At 31.4% G+C, this 6,000-nt stretch overlaps 1 long non-coding RNA gene across 1 annotated transcript in view; it reads left to right on the forward strand.

The window, feature by feature from the left end:
* Window positions 1-4,924, forward strand: part of LOC127540920 (uncharacterized) — a 99,997-nt gene extending 95,073 nt beyond the window's left edge. Inside the window, exons 6-7 of the long non-coding RNA XR_007948313.1 lie at window positions 2,290-2,340; window positions 2,894-4,924. This is a non-coding gene — a long non-coding RNA (uncharacterized LOC127540920). The remainder of the gene's footprint in view (window positions 1-2,289; window positions 2,341-2,893) is intronic.
* Window positions 4,925-6,000: the final 1,076 nt, after the last annotated feature.

The raw sequence follows: 6,000 nt of genomic DNA on the forward strand, positions 1-6,000 counted from the left end.
GATCTATAAAAGTTGAAATCTAAGTAATAATACTATTAGGTGCACTTGAAGCTAGTTGAATGGGCTGGTCTAATGAATGTTAAATGGTTATATTTAAACATGAAAGGAGTTCTCTAAAAGAATTCTTTAGGGACCTCAATTTGGTGGTGTGCTGTTTAAACATTTTAAAAATTCGTGTTGAATGAAGGCTTCAGTGTGATGCTTAACAAATTATAGATTTCACAAAATCAAATTCATGAGAATAACATGGTAGGAAACATCATTAAACAGCAATGAGTATACATAAAGTACTTAATGGATTCCAAGCTCAATGAGAATCAAAAGTATGTTATAGCAACCAAAAAGCTAATGGAATCTTAAAAACTAGATTATTGGAGGAATTATTTCACGATTGTTTTAAAAGAAGAAACAGATTTAAAAAATACAATAAAGAAAAGAGGTAGGGGAGGAAATATGATTCAATCTGCATTCTATCACTTCTGTTTTGGATAGCATTTTCCTTCCTGAGTTCTTTGGACTTGTCTTGGATCATGGTGTTGCTGAAAAAAACTAAGTAATCATAGTTGGTGCACACTATGTTGCCGATTGAATGTTTTCTTGATTCTATCTATTTACTTTGCATCACTTCATACAAATCTTTTCAAGTTTCTTGGAAATCTGTCTGTTAATCATTTCTTATTGCACAAAAGTATTTCATTTCATCCATATACCATATCTTAGTCAACCATTCCTCCAACTTATGGCTAATTAATTTCCAATATTTTGTCAACACAAAAAGGCCTGTAATAAACATTTTTTCCTATGTAAGTTCTTTTCCCTTTCTTATGTTCTCTTTGGAATTCAAACCTTGCAGTGGTATTGCTGGGTCAAAGGGTATGCACAGTTTAGTTGCTCTTTGTTCATAGTTCTGAATTGCTCTCCAGATCAGTTCACAATTCCAACTTTACACATCCTCTCACTTTGCTTTCTTATCACCTTGGTCTATCTGATACTTTTGAACTGGTATCTCAGAACTGTTTTAGCTTGCACTTCTCTAATCATAAGTAAAGTCTTTTGGTTTATCAAATACTAGATTACTTTTATCATTGACTACTTATGTATTATGTATTAAGTCTATTCCACTCATCCACTACTTTATTTCTAAAGTGGTACCAGATACTTTGGAAGCTTTATAATATAGTTTTATAATATAATTTTAGATTTAGTCTTGCTAGGTATATTCTTTTGTATTCCCTCCATTAATTCCCTTGATATTGTTGATCTTTTGTTCTTCCAGTTGAATTTTGTTATTTTTTTTCCATAGCTTCATCAGATAAATTTTTTGTTTTGTTTTGTTTTGTTTTTGCGTTTGTTTGTTTGTTTGTTTGTTTTGTAGTTTGAGTGCTATGGAACTGAATAAGTAAATTAATTTAGGTAGAATTGAAATTTATATTATATTGGCTCAGTCTACTCCTGAGCAATTGATACTTTTCCAATTGTTTAACTCTAATTTTATTTTTGTGAAGAGTTTTGTAATTGTGTTCATATAGTTCCTGGATTTGTTTTCATAGGTAGGTCTCCTACGTATTTTATATTGTTTACAATTATTTAAAATGGGATTTCTCTTTTTAGCCTTGCTGCTGGGCTTTGTTGTTAATGTATGAAAATGCTAATGATTTATGTGGATTTATCCTAAATCTTGCAACTTTGATAAAGTTGTTATTTTGAGTAGCATTATAGTTGATGCTCTATTCTTTAAGTGTACCATCATATAATTTGCTAACAGTGATAATTTTGTTTCTTCATTTCCTGTTCTAATTTCTTCAATGTCTTTTTCTTCTCTTATTGTTAAAGTTTACATTTCTAATAAAATATTAAATAGTGGTGGTGATAATGGGCTTCCTTGTTTCACCCCAATCTTATTGGGAAAGCTCCCTTATTTCTATTATAGATAATTCTGGTTTTAGATAGTTACTGCTTATCTTTTTAAGAAATGCTTCCTTTATTCCTATATTCACTAGTGTTTTGTTTTTTTTTTTGTTTTTTAACTAAGAATGTGTGCTGTACTTTGTCAAAGTTTTTTAAGTATCTTTTGAGATATGTATATGTTTTCTGTTGGTTTTCTTATTGATATGGTCAATTATGTTAATGTTTTTCCTAACATTGGACCAACTCTTAAATACTATTATAAATCATAATGTGTAATCCTTGTAATATATTGCTGTAATTATCTTGGTAGCATTTTGTTAAATTTTTTTGTATCAATATTCAGTAGAGAAATGGTTCTATGATTCTCTTTCTCTGTTTTAGTTCTTTCTGGTTTAGGTATCAGCAACATACTTGTGACATAAAAGAAGTTTGGTAAGACTTCATATTTTTCCAAATAATCTATATTGTATTAGAAGAGCTTGTTCTTTATAAGCTTGGTCGAATTCAATTATGAACCCATCTGGCTCTGGGAATTTTTTCTCCAGGAGTTCATTAATGGTTCATTCAATTTCTTTTTATAAGATGGGATTATTAGGCATTCTATTTCCTGATCTGTCAATCTAGGTAATTTATAGTTTCATAAATATTCATTGATTTTGCTTAGATTGTCATTTATTGACATATACTTGGGCAAAATATTTCCTATGATTAATTTCTTCTTCATTGGTGATAATTCCATCCTTTTCATTTTTGATACTGGATATTGGTTTTCTTCTTTTAAAAAATAAATTAACCAATGGTTTATCTATCTTATTGTTCCCAAAAAGAGTCATCAACAATTACATTATTGTTGATGGGGAAAAAAGTTAGTTGACTTTTTAAATTTGTAAAACTTTCCCATTCCATTTATATATTTTTTACTTTAATCTTGTAATGCTCTGGGGTTGATATTGCTTACTTATATATCTTTCCTCTGTCTTTTCAGGAAGAAGATAGTTCCTAGCTTAATGAAACTATAAGCTATGTTCTTCAGCATTACTCATTAGACAATTCATAGTAAAGAGCTTTGACAAAAGATAATACATTGAAGAAGGAAATTGAACTCTACTCCCTGGTGGAAGGATTGTTGTCTCAAGGGTTTGGTGCTGGTGGCTACACTCCCAAAAAGAAAAAAAAAAAGGAGCAAATAACAAAAAAATTAAAAAAAAAACTGTATATAGAAAGTTATTATTGTGACAAGGAAGACCAAGACATAGACTCAAAAGAGGACACCGATATAAAACACCTATGGGAAAAACTTCAAAGATAAATAAGAACTAGTCCCAAGCCCAGAAAAAACTCATGGAAGAATTCAGGAGCTTTAAAGTCATGTAAGAGAAGTTGAAAAAAATTGCAAAAAGAAATGAGAGTGATGTAAGAAAAATATGAAAAAGTTAATCTCTTGAAAAATTGCTTAAAAAAATAATTCTGTAGAGTACAATTGTCCATTTGGAAAAGAAAATACAAAAACTAATTGACCATGACATTATAGAACTTAAAGTTCTCATAGAAGAGTGAGAAATTACACTAAAGAGAACAAAAATGAATAAAAACAACCATGGTGCAATAAATATGTAGATGGAAAAGATTTAAATAAAGGTTATGTGATGGTATAACTAATATTTACATATTTGAAAGTGAAGAAATGGAACATACTAAAAACAGGGATAACACATAGAACTCAATACTTTAAAAAAGTTTCCAATGGAACTTAAAAAACAAAACAAGTCAAAAATTCTGACCTATATGCCTTCTCTCTTATCTATACAAAATCTTTATATAAATTAAGATTATTTTCAGTTAAGGAATTCCAAGGGGAAAAGCAAGAATAAGAGTAACACATTCAAAAACAAACCTGTCCTACTAAATCTAGGGTCATCTTCAGTAATCCTGATGTTTATCTTGTTAGTAGACCCAGATTGCTTTGGAAGAGAGAGTGAGATTCATGACTTTGTATAATTCACCTTTACTTAAATCAAATTCACTTGCATGATGTAACATCACCTTCCTGAAGTCATGGTGCTCTTTGACAATGAAGAACAAACAACAGCAGCAGCAGCAGCAACAACAACAATATATAATCTCACAATTGACTAAAAACTATAAGATGCTATTATACTTATTGATTCTTTCATATGAAAAATAATTTTATAAGCAACCAAGTTTTTGTAAACAATCAAAGAAAAAGATTCCTATATAGTTTAGTTTAAGTGTCTGAGACAGATTTGAATTCAGGTCCTCCTGACTCCAGCACTGGTGCTCTTTTCACTGTGCCATCTAGCTGCTCCCCTCTGAATCCTTTCTTGCAATAAGGTATTTCTTTGATATATCAGGATCATCCAGGATTCATTATTATCTACTTGTTGTAACTGTAGAGAGTGATTATCTGTTCTCATCTCACTCCAGTCTTCAACCAGAAAGAGGTAGAGCTTTCAGACTTTCACCTCCTATAATTAATTAGCTGTGGAACCTTCTTTGCTTCAATTTACTTATCATTTAAATCCTCATCAAATGCTTTCTCCAACAGCAAGAAAACAGAAGATGACAACACCACAAGTTTGTAGCTTTTTCTGTGAGACCTGTATATAGTTAAAATTATGTCATACTGTACTGCATGGGCTTTGTAAATCCCTGATAAACAGTCCTGTGATCTTCCATATATGTTGAGGTATATGATGCCTGATTTGCAAAATAGATTCTAAGGGAAAAATGAAAAAAAAAAAAAAAGAAATAGGGAAGAAAATATGACTAGTGAAAAAATCCTTCAGAGCTACAGGAATATAAGAGAGCCAGCACCCCCAATATGCCCCTTGACTCCAACTGTCTGTATGCCAGAGCCCAAGAGTAAACTTCTAGGATGAAATCATTCTCTCTCCATTTGATTTGAGATGCTATCTCATTCTTGGTTCATTGCAGCATCCCCAAAGCATCACCTAAACCAATATTATTTTCTCACTTTAATATACTACTAATTATTTGTGATTGTCTTTTATTTAATAAGGGTTTTGGGTGAGGGTAGCCAAATTAGATGAAATTAAGTTGACTGTAACCTTCATAGTCAGATGAAGTCTTTTACTCCCCTAGAATGACCAAGATAAGAACAAACAACAGCTACTTTCACTTTTTTTACCTCGAGCCCTATGTACATCAAAACCTTAGACTAATGTAAAATCGATAGATTTAATTCTTGAATAATGCAGTATCTCTTCAGGACAGAAGACTATTGAGTAATGACACAGAGCAGCAGATCTAATCTCCACACATGTGAAACTTCTGTCTTTCTGACACAGGGAATGTCATTCCTTTTCTATCTAAGAATCACAATGAGACCCCCATTATGACAGCATTAATAGAAATCTAGACTCAATTAATCATATAGGAAATAAATATGAAGCCTATGTTGCTCTTGTAAATTTTAAAAGCTGTTAAAATAATACAGAATACATGATTCATAAATACCCTCAATGTTGTTCTTCTTTTGAATCTTGATTGATAAGATTTTCTTATGAATTCTGTGAAACACAACATCTCAAAGCCCACCTCCCTCACTCCAACCCATCAAGTGCACAACTATATTACTGTTAAAGATATGCTTATAGGAATTTGGAAAAAAATCTTCCTCTTCATATTTAAAAAAAATAGGATCGCAAAGTGAAAAGATGGAGAGTAATGAAGAAAGTGGGATAGACAATATTGTATGTGCTATCTAGATTTTGCAGGTATTCAATAATTTTTAGGGTCTATCTTTCAATCTGTTCACCATTGCCTTTTAGAAACTAACTATGCGTATATATTCCACACCAACCTTCTGCACCTCTACTGAAAAAGCACAGCCTTTTCTCAGCCATTTTATTTCTGTTTCTGCTGCTGCCAATGTTGGAAAGAGTGTGCAGTCACCATCTTCTTTCTTCTTACTCTAATTCTAATCTCTTATTGGTTCATCTAAATTCTGCACTAGTCCCTAAATTTTAAGACATTTTTTTCCCATCTCCATAGCTAAAGAATGAAAGGACCCCATCTATCAAGATACTTTGCCTTCATTCACTTATCAGC

This window comes from Antechinus flavipes, chromosome 6 (genome assembly GCF_016432865.1).
Source record: "Antechinus flavipes isolate AdamAnt ecotype Samford, QLD, Australia chromosome 6, AdamAnt_v2, whole genome shotgun sequence".
NCBI lineage: Eukaryota > Metazoa > Chordata > Mammalia > Dasyuromorphia > Dasyuridae > Antechinus > Antechinus flavipes.